Genomic DNA, 23,180 nt, shown 5'->3' with positions numbered 1-23,180 from the left:
GAATGTTGCTATTATGGTGCTTATCAATGATCCAAGTTTTCTCCTATCCTCTTGGTGAAAGAAGTTTTTCATCTCGTTGGTGTTAGCAATTATACTAGTTGTTTTCGTAGTGGCAGAATTTCGCCTCTATCTTGAGAAGTTTTCCATAAGCCCACTACAAGCTTGTTCGTTTCGTTGTTGGTTTTCCAACTACTCCGTTCTTACCTCCATGGAAGGGTGTTTTCCAAGCGCATTTGTGGCAGAAGTTGGCATTTTCATCTCCATTCCTTTATTCCAATGATCTATCTTCTATTTTTTCTTCCGGAGGCATGGTGATGTTGCTCTCTTCGCTCATCATCTCCAATTGTGAGGATCGTGTTCTTTTCTTACTAATCCATTTAACCGGAGTCTCATCCAAGTGTTTTCATTTTGCCAAGTTCATATTCTATGCCTTCCATTTCCAACCGGAGTGTTGTCGTAATTGATCCTTATCGTTCCTTGTACATCTCATTTCAACCGGAGTGCTTGCATGTACTTCTTGTCCATTGTAACCCTTTTCTTATGTCTTTCAACCTACAAGGTTCCCGTAATGTTCCTTGTTCCTCTTTTCTAACGGATTGTTTTCAACTTTGTTCATCTTCATTGTATTCTCTCTTTTAATTTGTTCAACCTCTCAAGGTTATGTGGTTTCACTCGTTTGTCAAAGAAGAAACTTTGTTTTACCTCTTCCTCTTCCGTTTCTCTCTGGTGCCATCCTAGATCTCGGGACGAGATCCTCTTGTAGTGGTGGAGTGTTGTAACGCCCCGAGATCGACGCTCCAGAAGACTTCCATATATTTCGTGTTCGCCGTGTGTTTTATTTTCGTTTGTTGCATTCATCGTGTCATCATGAGCATTGCATTGCATGTTTTCTAAAAAACTTGCACCCGTTGATAGTTGCCGCTTCTTCCTCGTCTCTGTTGACCTTTCTCAAGACCGACCATTCGTTTGCTGCCCGACCATTTGACCCTCTCTACACAAAGCTCAAACCCCTCGCGTGTGTCCGAAAACTTCCCCGAACCCGACCCGGGCAGTCGTCACCGTTGGGTCCGGATCATCCCCTAACATCTATAATACATCTCCGTTTTCTTATTTAGGTTACCTAACCTATTTATTCTCGACCGCCCGATTAGATCATACGGACTAAACCCACTCTCTTTATCCTATATATAGACCAACCCCACCCAAATCAGTCCAAACCCTATTTTCTAGGGATCCTCCCCTGTCCAATCCCCGCCGCCACACTCCACCTTGTCGTCTCCCACCTCGGGATCCGTCTCGATCCCGCAGCCAATCCACAGCCTCTCCTCGATTTCAGCCATCGGCCAATCTCCATCGATCCCCTCCACAACCACCGAAGCCGCAGCAGCTTCTCCTACTCCACCGCAGCCAGCCACCTCCCGCAGCCTCCCGCGGCACTCGATCCATTTTGGATCGAGGCAACACCCACGATCGAGCCCCATGACGAGCTCCTCCTTCCTACCTTCGCCCGAGCACCTCCTGTTTCTCCTCGTCACTCTCAACCCCGCATCCCCGAGCACCTCGTCACCGTGCCCAATCTCAACTGCCGCCTTGCACGCCTCCAACTCCGTCCTGAACGCCCGCAGAAGCTCCTCCTCCATGGACGTCAGGTCCCAGGGCCGTGCCTCTCCTCCTCCTCACCCCGTTTCCCCTGGTTCTCTCCCTCTAATCCCTGCACCGTTTTCGCCGGTAGGAACCGGCCCGGAGCTGCTCATCCGCCTCACCTCCCGCTCTGGCTGCAAGCCACCGCCGACCGGATCCTTCCCGTGCTCCAAGTCCCGCGCCTGCTGGCCCTGCCACGAGTCCCCAGCGTCGCCTCCGTCTGTTCGAGCGAGGGAGATGGCGACGACTCTGCAGCATCGAGCTGCTCTGCCCGAGCGCTCGCGTTGACCCTCCTCTTGCCTCGTCAAGGCCCAACCCCAAGCCAGCTGGCCTGCATCCTCTTCCACCGACTGGGCCGAGCCCATGGGTGAGCTCCCCACAGCCCCTCCTCTCTATTCAGCCCAGCTTGCACCAGTTTCAGTTCGTGGATGTTTTTTTTCCCTGGACGATTTTGCTAAATATCCTGTGCATGCATATTTACAGAAAAATGCCATCATATTAAAGTGTTAATAAGTAATTATCCATGCATCCAAATTAAACATGTCATATATGTAAAATGATTAGAATTGCATCTAGTTTCACAATATGCTGCTTCCATCCATGTTTAAAATGTTGTTTGTTTAAATTTGCTTAAATGCCATGTTAAAATGATTTATTTCATAACTAAATAACCGTAGCTCGGATTTAAATAAACTTTATATGTAAATGGGGTAGAAAAATGCCTAGTTTAACTTGGTACACTTTATTTTGCGGTTTAACAACAATAAAATTGTGTTTAGGGCAAAACAGTACCAAATCAAAAATATGCTTATGGGGATTTTTCCGGAATTGTTGTTTGTTATTTCCGGCCTCATTTAAACTTGCCTAAATAGATAGTTTATTTATGCTTCACCCCTTGCCATGTTGAATAACATTTAATATTGTTTGGTACATAAACGAGAGCAAACTAAATAATTAAATGTGGTGTTTCTCCAATATGCAACCCGTTGGAACATAATTATGTTGGGATATCACAATATCTCTTATTTAATTAATGCATCTATATACTTGGTAAAGGGTGGAAGGCTCGGCCTTATGCCTGGTGTTTTGTTCCACTCTTGCCGCCCTAGTTTCCGTCATACCGGTGTTATGTTCCTTGATTTTGCGTTCCTAACGCGGTTGGGTGATTTATGGGACCCCCTTGACAGTTCGCTTTGAATAAAACTCCTCCAGCAAGGCCCAACCTTGGTTTTAACATTTGCCACCTAAGCCTTTTTCCCTTGGGTTCTGCAGACTCAAGGGTCATCTTTATTTAAAACCCCCAGGCCAGTGCTCCTCTGAGTGTTGGTCCAACCCGTCAGTCGCCGGTGGCCACCAGGGGCAACTATGGGCTCGCCTATCAGAAGCTTGGACAATCCGGTGTGCCCTGAGAACGAGATATGTGCAGCTCCTATCGGGATTTGTCGGCACATTCGGGCGGCTTTGCTGGTCTTCTTTTACCATTGTCGAAATGTCTTGTAAACCAGGATTCCGAGACTGATCGGGTTTTCCTGGGACAAGGAATATCCTTCGTTGACCGTGAGAGCTTATAATGGGCTAAGTTGGGACACCCTTGCAGGCTATTATCTTTCGAAAGCCGTGCCCGCGGTTATGTGGCAGATGGGAATTTGTTAATATCCGGTTGTAGAGAACTTGACACTCGACTTAATTAAAACACATCAACAGCATGTGTAGCCGTGATGGTCTCTTTTCGGCGGAGTCCGGGAAGAGAACACGGCTTTTGGGTTATGTTTGAAGTAAGTAGGAGTTAAGGATCACTTCTTGATCATTACTAGTTGACGACCGTTCCGTTGCTCCTCTTCTCGCTCTTATTTGCGTATGTCAGCCACCATCTATGCTTAGTGCTTGCTGCAGCTCCACCTCACTACCTTCTCCTACCCATAAGCTTAAATAGTCTTGATCTCGCGGGTGTGAGATTGCTGAGTCCTCGTGACTCACAGATTCTACCAAAACAGTTGCAGGTGCCGACGATACCAGTGCAGATGACGCAACCGAGCTCAAGTGGGAGTTCGAAGAGGACCTTGGTCGTTACTATGTTTCATTTCCTGATGATCAGTAGTGGAGCCCAGTTGGGACGACCGGGGATCTAGCATTTGGGGTTATCTTCTTTTTATCTGGTTTTGACCGTAGTCGGTGTATGTGTGTATCTTGAATGATGTATGAATTTATTTATGTATTGTGTGAAGTGGCGATTGTAAGCCAACTCTTTATCCCATTCTTGTTCATTACATGGGATTGTGTGAAGATGACCCTTCTTGCGACAAAACCACAATGCGGTTATGCCTCTAAGTCGTGCCTCGACACGTGGGAGATATAGCCGCATCGTGGGTGTTACATGCCTAGTCCCGGCGCTGGCCCTCTATCCTCTGGATTCCGTCGATACGGCTGATGATGGGCTCGATACGCTCGTTGAGCGCCGCGAGGTCCGCATCCTCCGGCAAGCTCTCCAGCATGGCGTCGAAGTCGAGGTTGGGATTCTAGTGCGCCACCTTGGTGAGGACCTTGGTCATGGCACCCCGGCAAAGTCTCCGGGCCTCATCGGCCAGAGAGGCCGCCCGATTGGAGTGAAGATGCTCCAGGGCTCCGAGAACACCCTCGAAGAACAGGGTCAGCTTGGCGTTGGGGCTCACGTTACGCTCCGGGGTGTACTTCACATTTGGCATCCCCATGGTGGCCAGCTGCATGGTGATCCTGCCGGTGGCGTCTTCGAGGCGGCTGAACCAGCGGTTCTCGCCCTCCACAAAGTCCTTGTGGTTGGCTGTCTCGTTCTTCCGCAGCTGCTTCTCCTCCTCCAGATTCCTGGTCAGGGTCTCCTCCCAGGCCCTAACCTCCAAAAGTCTCCCCGCGAGGGCCTCCAGCTTCCGCTTCAGGTCCTTGATGGAGCCGTTGGCTTCGGAGAGCTCCTCAGCCTTGCCGAGGACTGCGCCCTGCGCCTCCACCAGAGCACCGTTGAGCGCGTCCTTCTCCTTGGACAGCCTCAGGACCTGGTCCTTCAGCTCATCCCACTCCACCTCCATCTCCTTCACCTTGTCGGCGTGAACCAGAGCCTAGCATTGAGTGCCTCCTTGTGCCTTTGCTCCAGCTTCTGGGTCCGCTGCACGACGAGCTTCTCCACCTCTTCATCCTTGCCGCGGAGCATTGCGGTGAGCCTCTCCTCGCGCGCGGCAAGGTCCTCCTCCTTGGAGTTTAGCGCAGCCTGCTGCTGGTGCCGAGCGGCCTCAGCCTGAGCGGCCTCCTGCTTCGCCAGTTCCTGGGCCTTCTTGATGTCGGCCTGCTTCATGACGAGCGCCAGGTCGCGCTCAGCCAAAGCCTCCCGAGTGGCCTTCAGGTCCTTGTGGGCCTGGCGGAACCAAGCCTGCGCCTCAGCGACGCGCCCCTCGAGGTCCGCCTCCGCCTTGTCCACCACCGCCATCATGAACTTGGCCTTGTCCAGGCGAGTGTGGTGAAGCGCCCGGAGCTTCCGGAAGTTGGTGCCCATGGCTTGGAGGAGCCACTCTTCCTGGGAGCCACCGTCACCGGCGCTCAACTCGTCAATGGCCTCAAGCCCGGCGGCGGCGAGCACCTCGTCATCGAACACCTCCCCCTCGACGGGCGCCCCGGTGCTCGCCGTCCCTAGGAGGTGGACGAACAGGTCTTCGCCCACCCTCAGGTACCTGCCTGAGCCAGAGGCAGCGGAGGAGGAAGGTTGGTCGTTAGCCACCTCCTCCTCGACAGTGGCCTTGTAAGCCTCCTCGGCAGGCCCCTTGCCGGCCTCCTGGCAGCAGCCTTGCCGGGCTCCCCGGCAGGCCCCTTGGTGGCGTCCTCAGCGGCTCCCTTGGCGGCCTCCTCGGTGGCGATCTTCTCGGCCTCCGCCGCGGCATCCTTGACGACATCCTCGATGACGGTGTCTATATCCTCCGAATCCGCCGAGGAAGGATCTGGATACCGAGAAGGGGATGAGGCGAAGCCAAGACCAAGATTCAGAAAGAAGAGAAAAAAGAACAGGGACAGAAGGCGAGTGGCCTACCCGTGTCGGGCTAGGTAGCAGAGGTCCCCTCCCCGCCAACATTTGGCGCCGAGGCGAAGCCACCAGCGCCCGAGTTCTCCTCCTCCTCCTCCGTGTGCATGGGCTCGGTGCTTGGCGCCCTTGCTGGGGAAGCCCCTCGGGGCAGCGTGGTCGATGGGGACGGCGTGTTGGGGGTAGCCCTCGGCGGCTCCTCCTGCTGCCGTCCTCCTCCTACAACCACGACAAGGTCAGCTCCAAGAGATCGTTCCCCCAACACACGTTGACAAGGGGTGAGTGATGAACTTACGCTGGGGGCTGTGCCGGGGGCTGCTGTCCGGGCCGCTCAACAACACCAGCGGTGTACCGGAAGTACCTGCCGGGGGCTGGCCGCTCGCCGAAGCCCTGGACCTCTTCACCCTCTGGGCCAGTGTCTGAGCATCCCTGCAGAGAAGAAGAACGGAGGGTAAATGAGCAGCGCGCCCGCGGTTATTCCTTTTTACGGGGAAGGCGCAGGCCGCCTCTTTTCCCATTAACTGCGATGTGACGCATGCGTGCGGGAACCGCCCCACGCATGACCCCCACGTCACGCATGACCCTCCATGTCGCGCGTTCAACACGGGTCGTGGGGAAGCGCAGCGGACGAACAGTTACCACGGTAAAAATTCGTCCCACCTGCCCGCGCACCGTTCTGGGCCCGGCCCAACAACGCGTCGCGCTTATGAGTGGCCCAGGCCCGGGGGCTCCTGTCGGTGTACAAAAGTAGGGGCTCTCCTTTTGACCCCTTTACTTGTGCACGGGCAGTAAGAGCCGCGCGTCGCGGCCGCACCTAGCAGGGCAGAGGAGGGAGGCCGGAGGAAAGCCGAAGCACAAGACAACCAAGGCAACGCCAAGACCGGAGATACAAAGAGCAAGAGGGCGTGGTGGACTCCCCCGGCAGGACCCTTGCCGGGGCGGCCTCCACGGCCCCGGCAAGAGCCTTGCCGGGGCAACTTGCCTGACGCCAATGGAGCGAGCCACCCTTGAGCCCAAGGGTTCCGAACACCGCCAACAACTACATTGGGACCAGTGCTCGGGAGCCACCTCCGTTGTAACGCCCCGAGACCGACGCTCCGATTGCCTTCCTTATTTTCGTGATCACCGCGTGTTTCTTTCGGTGCTTGCTCTTTTATTTTTGCATTGCATCATGTCATCATGCCATCATGTCATTAATTTTCAAAACTCAACCAAATAAATTGCATGGATCTTCGATCCATTTAAATCGAGGGAATTCACATGGTGATTTCTCTTTATAATATATCCTCCTAATATTTATGGAGCTATTATAAATATTCCATTAATTGGAGTTCACCTTAACACACGTGCAAAATTAATCCTATGCCTTTTCTGCTTTGAGTCGATCTCTCTAACTTTGCCAACAATTCTTTCTCCATTTATTGTGGCTCCTCTAAAATTCTCAACATTTTTGGACCTTCCAAACCCTCACTTCCTTTAAATCATTTGAATTAAATTCAAATGCATTTGAATTTACATCGTCCAATCAGGACACTTCTATTTTTCCTGGATCAAGCGCATTTTTGTGAGTCCGGGAAAATTGTCCGCATGCGCAAATTCCTTCTCTAACCCTCTCCTTCTTTTCCTTTTTTCTATTTCTTTTCTGCCAAAGAAATAAGGGAGAGACCCCCCCAGCCAGCCACTTGGGCCTCCTGTTAGCCGCAGCACGGCCTTCTCCAGCAGTCGGCCCAGGCCGGCCCATCCTTCTCCGCAGCCCAGCCAAGCCTCCCGGACCTAGGCCCAGTCGGCGCCCCACCTAACCCTAGCCCATCTTCCTTCCTCTCGATCTCTCCCTCTCGTCCCTCCTCCGCCGCCAGTGCCCGACCCCATCTCCCATCGCGCCCGATCCCCGTCTCCCTCCTCTCGCTCCCCTCACTCGTCCTTCCTCCTGCGCCCACACCTTGCCTCCCATGGTGCCCGTAGCCCTGCTCCCGGTCACCCTCGCCGCCACACACAGAGAGGAGCAGAGCCTCGCGCGCCGTCCTCTGCCGATGGCGAGCGCGACCACGCCGGCTTCTCCTGACCCTGCCGTGGCCACCTCTCCCTGCCTGCATCGCGCTGCCCCACCGGAGCTCCTTCGCCCGAGCACCCATGGAGGGGGCCTCCCGAGTCCTCCTCACGCCGTGCCAGTGAACCTTCCGGTGACCTCGACCTTCAGGCCACCCCGTCACGCCCCTGCCTCCTCGACCTCCTGACTCCGTCACGCCGAAGCCGCACGGGAGACGAGCTCCCCGCAGCAGCGCCCGACCCCGTGCTCGTCTCTTCGCCCGGACGGCCGCATCGTCCGCATCTACCTCGCCGGCGAGCAGCCCGCTAGGACAGGCCAGTCCCGCTCGGAACAAGCCTCCTCCACGCGCCAAGTCCTGCGGCCGTCGCCCCTGCATCGCGCCGAGTTCCTGCATCGCGCCCTGTTGCTGTTGATGCCAAGTCCAACAGTCATCGAGCGTGGAATTCGACAAGTACACCACCGGCAAGACTAAAACACTGAAACGACAAGGTCGACTATGTTTTGCTGCCTCTCCAGATCGCCAAGTTCCACAAGACACAAGTACCACGACGACCGTTGTTCGCCAAGTACCCTCTCCGGATCGTCAATGCTCGAATACCGATGACATGTACCGCAACCGTCGCCTTGGGTTTCGTCAAGTTCCTATACGACCCGTGTACAACTACCGTCTCCCCGAAGACTTGGATTCGTCAAGTACCTCTCCGAAAACGAACGTGTGCCACTACTTCCACTACCGTCGCCGAAGACCCGTGTAACGGAACCGTCAAGTTCAACTACCTTCGTGTACCACTACTTCCCTCGACGATTTTGAACCGCTCCGAAAATGCATGCTTCGAAGGTATAACCGCCGAGAACGACGCCCGTGAACGAATGCATGTGTGTTGTATGAGATGCTCGTGTTTGCACCGTTTCCGAGAGAGGTCTTTGCACGTTCCTCGATTGCCATGCCGCCGTACCGTGGGAACCCGGAATCCGGGAGCACCCCACCATCTCTTGCGCATTTCACACATCCGCACAATTCTCTTTTGCACCGGTATCTCCATTAGCTACCGGAACCGATATGTTGCCGTGGTACCATTTTCGGTTTCGTTGCCGTGGCACCCTTTTTCGTTCCACCACGGTAACAAATGCTTCATAACATGCTCGTGTCCACGTTTTATAAAATTGCATATACTTTGCATATGTTCATCCACATCATGATAACAACATTTAAAATGTCTAAAACTGTGTTTGTATTAAATTGCTAAATGACATGAGGATTTTCCGGAATTATTGTTTGTCGTTCCGGCCTCATTTAAACTTGCCTAAATAGATAGTTATTATGCTTCACCTCTTTCCATGGTAATCAACATTTAATATGGTCGAGTACATAACGAGAGAGAACTAAATAATTAAATGTGGTGTTTCTTCAATATGCAACTCGTTGCATATTGAGCTCCACTTAACTTGTAGTATTGTTTGTTGCACTTTGCCATGCCATGCATATTTAAACCGGACATGCATCATACTTGTTTTTGCCTCATGCCATGTTTATGATTGTGTGTTTACTATGTTGTTTGTTTCTTGCTGGGTTGCTTCTCTCGTTAGCTTCGGTTTCGTTCCGGAGTTGTGAGGATTCGTTCGACTCCGTCCGCTTGTCTTCTTCATGGACTCGTTCTTCTTCCTTGCGGGATCTCAGGCAAGATGACCATACCCACGAAATCACTTCTATCTTTGCTTGCTAGCTATTCGCTCTATTGCTATGCCGCGCTACCTACCACTTGCTTTTCAAGCCTCCCAAGTTGCCATGAACCTCTAACCTTTGTCACCCTTCCTAGCAAACCGTTGTTTGGATATGTTACCGCTTTTGCTCGGCCCCTCTTATAGCATTGCTAGATGCAGGTGAAGATGAAGATTGCTCCATGTTGGATTATGTTTATGTTGGGATATCACAATATCTCTTATTTTAATTAATGCATCTATATACTTGGTAAAGGGTGGAAGGCTCGGGCTTATGCCTGGTGTTTTGTTCCACTCTTGCCACCCTAGTTTCCGTCATACCGGTGTTATGTTCCTTGAGTTTGTGTTCCTTACACGGTCGGGTGATTTATGGGACCCCTTTGAAAGTTCGCCTTGAATAAAACTCCTCCAGCAAGGCCCAACCTTGGTTTTACCATTTGCCTACCTAAGCCTTTTTCCCTTGGGTTCTGCAGACTCAAGGGTCATCTTTATTTTAACCCCCGGGCCAGTTCTCCTTCGAGTGCTGGTCCAAACCGAGCGATGTCCGGTGCCCCCTGGGCAACCAGGGTCTATGCCAACCCGACGTCTTGCTCATCCGGTGTGCCCTGAGAACGAGATATGTGCAGCTCCTATCGGGATTTGTCGGCACATCTGGGCGGCTTTGCTGGTCTTGTTTTACCATTGTCGAAATGTCTTGTAACCAGGATTCCGAGACTGATCGGGTCTTCCCGGGAGAAGGAATATCCTTCGTTGACCGTGAGAGCTTATAATGGGCTAAGTTGGGACACCCCTGTAGGGTATTATCTTTCGAAAGCCGTGCCCGCGGTTATGTGGCAGATGGGAATTTGTTAATATCCGGTTGTAGAGAACTTGACACTTGACCTTAATTAAAATGCATCAAACGCGTGTGTAGCCGTGATGGTCTCTTCTCGGCGGAGTCCTGGAAGTGAACACGGTTTCTGGGTTATGTTTGACGTAAGTAGGAGTTCAGGATCACTTCTTGATCATTGCTAGTTCACGACCGTTCCTTTGCTTCTCTTCTCGCTCTTATTTGCGTATGTTAGCCACCATATATGCTCAGTGCCTGCTGCAGCTCCACCTCATTACACCATCCTTTCCTATAAGCTTAGATGGTCTTGATCTCGCGGGTGTGAGATTGTTGAGTCCTCGTGACTCACAGATACTTCCAAAACAGTTGCAGGTGCCAATGATACCAGTGCAGGTGACGCAACTGAGCTCAAGTGGGAGCTCGATGAAGATCTTGTTCGTTGTGTTGTCCTTTTCAATTTGATCAGTAGTGGAGCCCAGTTGGGACGATCAGGGACCTAGCAGTTGGGTTGTCTTCTTTTATTTTGGTTCCGTAGCCGGACCTTTGTGTGTATCTTTGAATGATGTATGATTTATTTATGTATTGTGTGAAGTGGCGATTGTAAGCGAGTTCTTTATCCCATTCTTGTTCATTACATGGGATTGTGTGAAGATGACCCTTCTTGTGACAAAACCACAATGCGGTTATGCCTCTAAGTCGTGCCTCGACACGTGGGAGATATAACCGCATCGTGGGTGTTACAAGTTGGTAATCAGAGCCATCCCCGACTTAGGAGCACCCTGCTTGATCGAATCGCTGACGTTGTTGAGTCTAGAACAAAAATGTTTTGAGTCTTAGGATTATATATATCGGAGAGTAGGATTCTTTTTTTACTCCTCAGTCCCTTCGTCGCTCTGGTGAGGTCTCCTGACGTAGAAGTTTTGACTATTCTCTCCTCAAATTTCACTAAATTTTTTTTAGGATCACGCGGGTATCTTGGAATCGTTCCGATGGTTTTGTGACGAGAACATTGTTCTTGGTGCCTGCTGTCATTTAGGGGTTGTGGCAGTGTCCCGGGGAGTTGAGCTCCGAGGTGTTGTCGTCACAATTTTATCGTTGCAGTTCTGGAATACCTGAGTTTCGCCGACATCGAAATCTCTTTTATGCAGTTGTTGGTGAGATCACCTCGACGCCACCCAGTACTGGGGCGGGAGTTCGGGAGTATTGCCATAACTTGTATAACGGATGTTTTTCGAAGGTTGAGGTAAACGATTTCCGGAGATTTCTTGGTTATGTGTTGACGGATGGATACAGCTGGATCTAGGTATTGTTAGTTTGGGTGATATATTTTGTGTCCCCTGTATCCCCAACACCAGATTGCATAACCAGAAAGTTTCGGGAGTTTATAAGTGGGAATTCAAGTAGCTCCTAGGATATCTTCCCGACAGATGCATGATATGAGATTGGGGTTCGACGTCTAGTGGTCCGCCTTTCCACGGTTGGTTTTACAGTGGTCTCGTAGTGTCTTAAAGAGTCCTTGGCTATGCCGACTCGGGGACGCTTCGTATGTCATGTGCACTGCCTTGTACATGATGGTGCTGTACGATCGAGCCCGTGTGGGCCCCACCACAAAAACTTCGGACGAAATCTCTATCATACGTTCGTTCCGGCTTATTTTGCAAGCCAATCCTTTGTTTTGTTTTATTTGTGGTATTCGAGTTCCTTCAATGACAAATGTTGATTCCATACCTTATTCTAAGTGGTGTTCTCATATTTCTATGCGGATGATAATCCTTCTTGATCATCGAGATCGTCATGTTAATTCCTTTCCAACTGGCGTGTTTCTCTTCAAGTGCATCCAGTCATTCCAACATTCGCAAGATCACCTCTCAGTTTTCTCAACGTTGTTTGTTTCATCTGCCCCAAGTTGCCTTTGTTTTCCCGCCCTCCCACCTTTTTTCTTTAAGGACTCAGATTTCTTAATCAAGTATCTATTTTATTGATGCAAAGTCTCTTCATTCTTTTCTTTCAATGTTCTTATCCGGTGATTTTCCATGAAGATGCTCACGAAACTTCAAGTTCATCATTCTTCATTCTTGTATTCTTCTCCGGTGGATTAAATTCAAGCTTTGTCGATCATATCTTTTCCTCGTTTCAAATGTTTTTCTCGTGTCGGTGTATCTCTTAATCACTCACCTCTCGTTTTCCATGTGTTCCAGAGTGTTGAAGATATCTCAGGAGATTCGTGTTTTCATTCAAGATCCGTTCAAGCTATTTTGAGGTTGTTATCTCATTCAAGCCATTTAATTCAACCGGTGCAATCTCCTTTTCAACTTATCATTTCAACGGTGTTTCTCTTGAGTGGGCCCTAACCCACAGGTCTTTTTTCCAGGATCTTACCTGACTCTTCTAATTTTCCCGGAGTTTCTAAAATTCATTGCAAAGTTTGACGTAAGAATGAATTATCATCAGTCAAATGTCTTTCTCCAAAATCTTTCAAATTCTTTTCATCGTTGGTTCAACCTTTCCAATTTTTCATCCCGGAGTATCTCGACAATTCATGGTGGTGTTTCTCATCGTCATTCTCAACATTTGAAGACCGAAGAAGAATTTCTCCTAAATCTTGGTCCGTTCTCTTGAAGATTCATGGTTCTAGCTTATGCCATCCTCTCATAATTGTTTTTGATTGTGAGAATTCTTCTCATACCCATCCGGAGCATTTCATGAGTTGTTTTCGCTTCTGTGTCATCCAAAGGCCATCATTTCAGAAAATTTCTTCGTTCTAAGTTTTCAGCTCTCGTTCTCCAAATCATACTGGTGCATCACTCAAATATCCTCAAATCAGTCCATGATCTCTTCCTTCTCGTGTATCTAAATTCTGTCAAGTATCTTCATTCTTTTCTAATTCTTTCCGTTGAATTGTGCCTTTGCTACTTTCATTTTCAATTCTTACGGTGGTTTGTTCAAGATTTCTCTTCCTTCGTTATCATATCAAGTTATTCGTTGTTTCAATTCTACCGGTGGTTCGATGAAGACCTTCCCATGTTTGCGCTATATCTATCTTAATCCTTTCTACGAGAATAAGTAGTATGCCAAAAATCCGTTGCTTGTCATCAATTTAAATTGGTGAAGGATACGCGTAATGTAATTCTTATTCTTGTTTCCTCCAAGTGATTAATTCCTTCTTCCGGAGTTCGTTCATGATATCAAATTCTTGATTTCAATTGTTCATCTTTCTTTCCGGAGATCCAAGTTAGTTCAATTATATCATTTCATAGATCCATCTAAATCATTGCAAGGATTCATCCTGTTCTTTCAACTTCTCCTTTTATCATCCTTTTATTACGGGAGTTCTCATGAAGGCTCTACATGGTGGTTCGTCAAGGATTCCTTTCATTCTTCAATTGTTCGTCAAGATTTCTCTCGGAGTTATGATCCGTCAAGCTATACTCTAAAATAAACATGGTGTTCAACACATGTTTGTTTTGAGGAGTTTAAGCATTCTTCATCTTGCATTCCGAAGTGCTATTCTTTCTCTCTTATCTTCTGAGGTGGTGTTATGTTATTCTTGACATTTGAGTTCGCGTTTCATGTTTCACATGTTGTCAAGAATGAGATATTTTAAATCCACCAATCTCTTTGTTGGATTTATCTTGTGTCATGTCTCACCTAAAGCCTTCCCTAAGGAATGTTGCTAATTGTGGTGTCTATCAATGATCCCAGTTTTCTCCTATCCTCTCGGCGAGAGAAGATTTCATCTCTTCGTTGATCTCAAGCAAGCAATTGTTTTCGTTAGTGGCAGAATTTCTCCTCAAGTTTCGAGATGTCTCCATAAGCCCACGAAGTTCATATCCTTTCTTTGTTGATTTTTCAACAACTCCGTTCTTCTCCGTTCTTTTCATTGCATTCTTTCATTTCTACCGGAGGCTTTGTGATGTTGCTCTCTTCGACCAATCATCTTGTTTTGTCAAGATCATGTAATTTTTCCTTTCTTATCCGTCTAGCCGGAGTGTCGTGTTTTCATTCGAGTCCTCTCATCTTATCAAGTTTTGTCTCCTTCCTCAACAGGAGGGCTGCCTGAAATCATTCTTACCCTTGTGCCATTCTTTTAATAGTTTCGGAGGCAATGTGTTGTTAACTTCATCGAGTATCCTCTCATCTTGTCAAGATCATGTTCAATTCCTTTCATTTTCAGTCGGAGTGCTGTCCAAATTATATCATTCTTATTCCTTTCCTATCTTGTTTTAACCGGAGTGGTTTAAATATCTATCGTGTCAATTAACCTCAAGGTTCTCATGGTGTTCCTTGCTTCTCTTTTCTACCGGTGTGCTTTCATATTCCTTTTGATCCGTTAAGCTCTTGTTTCATATTCTTCAACCTACAAAGGCTCTCGCAATGGTCCTTGTTCCCCTTGCTGAACGGAATGTTGTAAATTTTGTTCACCTCCGTCGTGTCATTTCTTCAAGCTTTGCGACCTCTCAAGGTCCTTTGGTTTCATTCAATTGTCGGAGAAGCAATTTGTTTTACCTCTTCCTCTTCCGCTTTTCTCCGGTGCCATCCTAGATCTCGGGACGAGATCCTCTTGTAGTGGTGGAGTGTTGTAACGCCCCGAGACCGACGCTCCGATTGCCTTCCTTATTTTCGTGATCACCGCGTGTTTCTTTCGGCGCTTGCTCTTTTATTTTTGCATTGCATCATGTCATCATGCCATCATGTCATTAATTTTCAAAACTCAACCAAATAAATTGCATGGATCTTCGATCCATTTAAATCGAGGGAATTCACATGGTGATTTCTCTTTATAATATATCCTCCTAATATTTATGGAGCTATTATAAATATTCCATTAATTGGAGTTCACCTTAACACACGTGCAAAATTAATCCTATGCCTTTTCTGCTTTGAGTCGATCTCTCTAACTTTGCCAACAATTCTTTCTCCATTTATTGTGGCTCCTCTAAAATTCTCAACATTTTTGGACCTTCCAAACCCTCACTTCCTTTAAATCATTTGAATTAAATTCAAATGCATTTGAATTTACATCGTCCAATCAGGCCACTTCTATTTTTCCTGGATCAAGCGCATTTTTGTGAGTCCGGGAAAATTGTCCGCATGCGCAAATTCCTTCTCTAACCCTCTCTTTCTTTTCCTTTTTTCTATTTCTTTTCTGCCAAAGAAATAAGGGAGAGACCCCCCCAGCCGGCCACTTGGGCCTCCTGTTAGCCGCAGCACGGCCTTCTCCAGCAGTCGGCCCAGGCCGGCCCATCCTTCTCCGCAGCCCAGCCAAGCCTCCCAGGCCTAGGCCCAGTCGGCGCCCCACCTAACCCTAGCCCATCTTCCTTCCTCTTGATCTCTCCCTCTCGTCCCTCCTCCGCCGCCAGTGCCCGACCCCATCTCCCATCGCGCCCGATCCCCGTCTCCCTCCTCTCGCTCCCCTCACTCGTCCTTCCTCCTGCGCCCACACCTTGCCTCCCATGGCGCCCGAAGCCCTGCTCCCGGTCACCCTCGCCGCCACACACAGAGAGGAGCAGAGCCCCGCGCGCCGTCCTCTGCCGATGGCGAGCGCGACCACGCCGGCTTCTCCTGACCCTGCCGCGGGCACCTCTCCCTGCCTGCATCGCGCTGCCCCACCAGAGCTCCTTCGCCCGAGCACCCATGGAGAGGGCCTCCCGCGTCCTCCTCACGCCGTGCCAGTGAACCCGCCGACGACCTCGACCTTCAGGCCACCCCGTCGCGCCCCTGCCTCCTCGACCTCCTGACTCCCTCACGCCGAAGCCGCACGGGAGACGAGCTCCCCACAGCAGCGCCCGACCCCGTGCTCGTCTCTTCGCCCAGACGGCCGCATCGTCCGCATCTACCTCGCCGGCGAGCAGCCCGCTAGGACAGGCCAGTCCCGCTCGGAACAAGCCTCCTCCACGCGCCAAGTCCTGCGGCCGTCGCCCCTGCATCGCGCCAAGTTCCTGCATCGCGCCCTGTTGCTGTTGACGCCATTTTCCAACAGTCATCGAGCGTGGAATTCGACAAGTACACCACCGGCAAGACTAAAACACTGAAACGACAAGGTCGACTATGTTTTGCTGCCTCTCCGGATCGCCAAGTTCCACAAGACACAAGTACCACGACGACCGTTGTTCGCCAAGTACCCTCTCCGGATCGTCAATGCTCGAATACCGATGACATGTACCGCAACCGTCGCCTTGGGTTTCGTCAAGTTCCTATACGACCCGTGTACAACTACCGTCTCCCCGAAGACTTGGATTCGTCAAGTACCTCTCCGAAAACGAACGTGTGCCACTACTTCCACTACCGTCGCCGAAGACCCGTGTAACGGAACCGTCAAGTTCAACTACCTTCGTGTACCACTACTTCCCTCGACGATTTTGAACCGCTCCGAAAATGCACGCTTCGAAGGTATAACCGCCGAGAACGACGCCCGTGAACGAATGCATGTGTGTTGTATGAGATGCTCGTGTTTGCACCGTTTCCGAGAGAGGTCTTTGCACGTTCCTCGATTGCCATGCCGCCGTACCGTGGGAACCCGGAATCCGGGAGCACCCCACCATCTCTTGCGCATTTCACACATCCGCACAATTCTCTTTTGCACCGGTATCTCCATTAGCTACCGGAACCGATATGTTGCCGTGGTACCATTTTCGGTTTCGTTGCCGTGGCACCCTTTTTCGTTCCACCACGGTAACAAATGCTTCATAACATGCTCGTGTCCATGTTTTATAAAATTGCATATACTTTGCATATGTTCATCCGCATCATGATAACAACATTTAAAATGTCTAAAACTGTGTTTGTATTAAATTGCTAAATGACATGAGGATTTTCCGGAATTATTGTTTGTTGTTCCGGCCTCATTTAAACTTGCCTAAATAGATAGTTATTATGCTTCACCTCTTGCCATGGTAATCAACATTTAATATGGTCGAGTACATAACGAGAGAGAACTAAATAATTAAATGTGGTGTTTCTTCAATATGCAACTCGTTGCATATTGAGCTCCACTTAACTTGTAGTATTGTTTGTTGCACTTTGCCATGCCATGCATATTTAAACCGGACATGCATCATACTTGTTTGTGCCTCATGCCATGTTTATGATTGTGTGTTTACTATGTTGTTTGTTTCTTTCCGGGTCGCTTCTCTCGTTATCTTCGGTTTCATTCCGGAGTTGTGAGGATTCGTTCGACTCCGTCCGCTTGTCTTCCTCATGGACTTGTTCTTCTTCCTTGCAGGATCTCAGGCAAGATGACCATACCCTCGAAATCACTTCTATCTTTGATTGGTAGCTGTTCGCTCTATTGCTATGCCGCGCTACCTACCACTTGCTTTTCAAGCCTCCCAAGTTGCCATGAACCTCTAACCTTTGTCACCCTTCCTAGCAAACCGTTGTTTGGCTATGTTACCGCTTTTGCTCAGCCCCTCTTATAGCATTGCTAGATGCAGGTGAAGATGAAGATTGCTCCATGTTGGATTATGTTTATGTTGGGATATCACAATATCTCTTATTTTAATTAATGCATCTATATACTTGGTAAAGGGTGGAAGGCTCGGCCTTATGCCTGGTGTTTTGTTCCACTCTTGCCACCCTAGTTTCCGTCATACCGGTGTTATCTTCCTTGATTTTGCGTTCCTTACGCGGTTGGGTGATTTATGGGACCCCCTTGACAGTTCGCTTTGAATAAAACTCCTCCAGCAAGGCCCAACCTTGGTTTTACCATTTGCCTACCTAAGCCTTTTTCCCTTGGGTTCTGCAGACTCAAGGGTCATCTTTATTTTAACCCCCGGGCCAGTTCTCCTTCGAGTGCTGGTCCAAACCGAGCGATGTCCGGCGCCCCCTGGGCAACCAGGGTCTATGCCAACCCGACGTCTTGCTCATCCGGTGTGCCCTGAGAACGAGATATGTGCAGCTCCTATCGGGATTTGTCGGCACATCTGGGCGGCTTTGCTGGTCTTGTTTTACCATTGTCGAAATGTCTTGTAACCGGGATTCCGAGACTGATCGGGTCTTCCCGGGAGAAGGAATATCCTTCGTTGACCGTGAGAGCTTATAATGGGCTAAGTTGGGACACCCCTGCAGGGTATTATCTTTCGAAAGCCGTGCCCGCGGTTATGTGGCAGATGGGAATTTGTTAATATCCGGTTGTAGAGAACTTGACACTTGACCTTAATTAAAACGCATCAACCGCGGGTGTAGCCGTGATGGTCTCTTCTCGGCGGAGTCCGGGAAGTGAACACGGTTTCTGGGTTATGTTTGACGTAAGTAGGAATTCAGGATCACTTCTTGATCATTGCTAGTTCACGACCGTTCCTTTGCTTCTCTTCTCGCTCTTATTTGCGTATGTTAGCCACCATATATGCTCAGTGCCTGCTGCAGCTCCACCTCATTACACCATCCTTTCCTAGAAGCTTAAATAGTCTTGATCTCGCGGGTGTGAGATTGCTGAGTCCTCGTGACTCACAGATACTTCCAAAACAGTTGCAGGTGCCGATGATACCAGTGCAGGTGACGCAACTGAGCTCAAGTGGGAGCTCTATGAAGATCTTGTTCGTTGTGTTGTTCCTTTTCAATTTGATCAGTAGTGGAGCCCAGTTGGGACGATCAGGGACCTAGCAGTTGGGTTGTCTTCTTTTATTTGGGTTCCGTAGCCGGACCTTTGTGTGTATCTCTGAATGATGTATGATTTATTTATGTATTGTGTGAAGTGGCGATTGTAAGCCAATTCTTTATCCCATTCTTGTTCATTACATGGGATTGTGTGAAGATGACCCTTCTTGCGACAAAACCACAATGCGGTTATGCCTCTAAGTCGTGCCTCGACACGTGGGAGATATAACCGCATCGTGGGTGTTACATCCGTAGTGGCATGGAGATCTTCGTCAAGATCATAAACATGTGAGATCAGATGAGGACCAGAAGACGGCGACCCTCGGCGGGATCCTAGCCGAGGAAATCCACAAGACCCCCGGCAAGACCCTTGCCGGGGACGAATGCAGCGCCACGGCAAGACCCTTGCCGAGCCCCCGGCAAGACCCTTGTCGAGGGCATCAGAAGTGCCACAGCCAGGCCTGCACCCGCCAAGACTCCACCACCGTCCCCAAGCAGCTGCTAGCTCAACCAGCCGGGCAGGCACCTGCGTGGCGACGGGCGGCCTCTACACCGATTCAGCAAGCACCTGCGTGGTGGCATGCGACCCTTCGTGAAGGCTCCACCACCGCGCCATCCCAGCCGCCAGCAACGTGGCGTAGCAATGCCTCGTCAGCTCGGACGCGCATCGGAACCGGGCGAGGCGGCGACAGCTGGGATGTGCTTCCTTGCCGTCCCCGATAAAGTGAGAGGGGCATGGCAGCAGCGCATTAAATGCGTTTGTCTGATGGTGCCAAAGGATAGGCTTATCGACTGTAGACCTTTCCACCTCCTGTGTGCCACTGTGGCGACCCCTTTTGCATATAAAAGGAGGCCCGAGGCGACCAGGAGAAGGATTTGGATCTTTTGGGCAGATTACACCCCGTAGCTAGCTCGAGAACACAAGAACACTCTGAAATACATCCACCAAAGCAGGATTAGGGTTTTACGCATCCTCGTAGCCCGAACCTGGGTAAACGATCTTTGTGCTAGCTCCTAAACCTGCTGTTTTCACAACCCCGCGCCCGCCAACCGTAGAAGGGATTCCAGTGATCCCATAGGTGTCGGTTCCCCGACAGACATCAGAATGGTTCCGAGTGATTCGGGTATTTTTCCGGAGTACCGGGAGGTTATCGGAACCCCCCGGGGAAAGATATGGGCCTTATGGGCCATAGGAGGGAGGATAGCTAGACCACAAGGGGCTGGTGCGCCCCACACAAGGGAGGAGGACGAATTGGACTTGGGAAGGGGCGCCACCCCCTTTTCTTCTCCTACTCCCTCTCCTTCCCATTTTCCCCCTTCGATAGAAGGAAAAAAGGGTGGGGCAGAATCCTACTAGGACTGGAGTCCTAGTAGGACTCCCCTCTCCCTGGCGCGCCCCTTGTTGGCCGGCCTCCTCCTCCCCTCCTTTATATACGGGGGCAGGGGGCACCCCAAAGGCACAACAGACAATCTCTTAGTCGTGTGCGGTGTCCCCCTCAACAGTTCAACACCTCGGTCGTATCGTCGTAGTGCTTAGGCGAAGCCCTGCGCCGGTAACTTCATCATCACCGTCACCATGCCGTCGTGCTGACGAAACTCTCCCTCGGCCTCAACTGGATCAAGAGTTCGAGGGATGTCACCGAGCTGAACGTGTGCAGATCGCGGAGGTGCCGTGCGTTTGGTACTTGGATCGGTTGGATCGCGAAGACGTTCGACTACATCAACCGCGTTACTAAACGCTTCCGCTTTCGGTCTACGAGGGTATGTAGACACTCTCTCCTCGCTCGTTGCTATGCTTCTCCTAGATAGATCTTGCGTGATCGTAGGCAAATTTTTTTTGAAATACTACGTTCCCCAACAGTGGCATCCGAGCCAGGTCTATGCGTAGATGTTATATGCACGAGTAGAACACAAAGAGTTGTGGGAAATAATAGTCATACTGCTTACCAGCATGTCATACTTTGATTCGGCGGTATTGTTGGATGAAGCAGCCCAGACCGACATTACATGACCGCGTTCATGAGACTGGTTCTACCGCTATGCTTTGCACACAGGTGGCTAGTGGGTGTCTGTTCTCCAACTTTAGTTGAATCGAGTGTGACTACGCCCGGTCCTTGTTGAAGGTTAAAACAATACACTTGATGAAAAATCGTTGTGGTTTTGATGCGTAGGTAAGAGCGGTTCTTGCTAGAAGCCCGTAGCAGCCACGTAAAACTTGCAACAACAAAGTATAGGACGTCTCACTTGTTTTTAAAGGGCTTGCTGTGATGTGATATGGTCAAGACGTGATGATATATAATTTGTTGTATGAGATGATCATGTTTTGTAACAGTTATCGGCAACTGGCAGGAGCCATATGGTTGTCGCTTTATTGTATGAATTGCAATTGCCATGTAATTGCTTTACTTTATCACTAAGTGGTAGCGATAGTCGTAGAAGCAATAGTTGGCGAGAGGACAACGATGCTTCGATGGAGATCAAGGTGTCAAGCCGGCGACGATGGTGATCATGACGGTGCTTTGGAGATGGAGATCAAAGGCACAAGATGATGATGGCCATATCATATCTCTTATTTGATTGCATGTGATGTTTATCTTTTTATGCATCTTATTTTGCTTAGTACGGCGGTAGCATTATAAGATGATCCCTCACTAAAATTTCAAGGTATAAGTGTTCTTCCTGAGTATGCACTATTGCGACAGTTCTTCGTGTTGAGACACCACGTGATGATCAGGTGTGATAAGCTCTACGTTCACATATAACGGGTGCAAGCCAGTTTTGCACACGCAGAATACTCGGGTTAAACTTGAGGAGCCTAGCATATGCAGATATGGCCTCGGAACACTAAGACCGAAAGGTCGAGCGTGAATCATATAGTAGATATGATCAACATAGTGATGTTCACCATTGAAAACTACTCCATCTCACGTGATGATCGGACATGGTTTAGTTTATATGGATCACATGATCACTTAGATGATTAGAGGGATGTCTATCTAAGTGGGAGTTCTTAAGTAATATGATTAATTGAACTTTAATTTATCATGAACTTAGTCCTGATAGTATTTGCATAACTATGTTGTAGATCAATAGCTCGCGATGTAGCTTCCCGTTTATTTTTGATATGTTCCTAGAGAAGAACTATGTTGAAAGATGATAGTAGCAATGATACGGACTAGATCCGTGATCTGAGGATTATCCTCATTGTTGCACAGAAGAAATATGTCCTTGATGCACCCCTAGGTGACGGACCTATTGCAGGAGCAGATATAGACGTTATGAACATTTGGCAAGCTCGGTATGATAACTACTTGATAGTTTAGTGCGCCATGCTTTACGGCTTAGAACCGGGACTTCAAAAAATGTTTTGAACACCACGAAGCATATAAGATGATCCCAGAGCTGAAATTGGTATTTCAGAATCATGCCCGAGTCAAGAGGTATGAGACCTGTGACAAGTACTTTGCCTACAAGATGGAGGAGAATAGCTCAACCAGTGAGCATGTGCTCAGATTGTCTGAGTACTACAATCGCTTGAATCAAGTGGGAGTTAATCTTCGAGATAAAATAGTGATTGGCAGAGTTCTCTAGTCACTATCACCAAGTTCCTGGAACTTCGTGATGAACTATAATATGCAAGGGATGGCGAAAATGATTCCCGAGCTCTTCGTGATGCTGAAATCGACGAAGGTAGAAATCAAGAAAAGCATCAAATGTTGATGGTTGACAAGACCACTAGTTTCAAGTAAAAGGGCAAGGGAAAGAAAGGGAACTTCAAGAAGAATGGCAAGAAAGTTGCCACTCCCATGAAGAAGCCCAAAGCTAGACCCAAGCCTGAAACTGAGTGCTTCTACTTCGAAGGAAATGGTCACTGGAAGCAGAACTGCCCCAAATACTTGGCGGATAAGAACTATGGCAAAGTGAACAAAAGTATATATGATATACATGCTATTGATGTGTACTTTACTAGTGTTCATAGTAGCCCCTGGGTATTTGATACTGGTTCAGTTGCTATGATTAGTAACTCGAAACAGGAGTTACAAAATGAACAAAGACTAGTTGAGGGCAAGGTGACGATGTGTGTTGGAAGTGATTCCACGGTTGATAAGATCACCATCGCACACCCCCTTTACCTTCGGGATTAGTGTTGAACCTAAAATAAATGTTATTTGGTGTTTGCGTTGAGCATAATATGATTGGATCATGTTTATTGCAATACGGTTATTCATTTAAGTCAAGGAATAATTGTTATTCTGTTTACATGAATAAAACCTACTGTGGTCATACACCCAAGGTGAATGGTTTATTGAATC

The sequence above is a fragment of the Aegilops tauschii genome, chromosome 4 (assembly GCF_002575655.3).
Source record: "Aegilops tauschii subsp. strangulata cultivar AL8/78 chromosome 4, Aet v6.0, whole genome shotgun sequence".
Taxonomy (NCBI): Eukaryota; Viridiplantae; Streptophyta; class Magnoliopsida; order Poales; family Poaceae; genus Aegilops; species Aegilops tauschii.
This window is presented reverse-complemented; position numbering follows the sequence as displayed.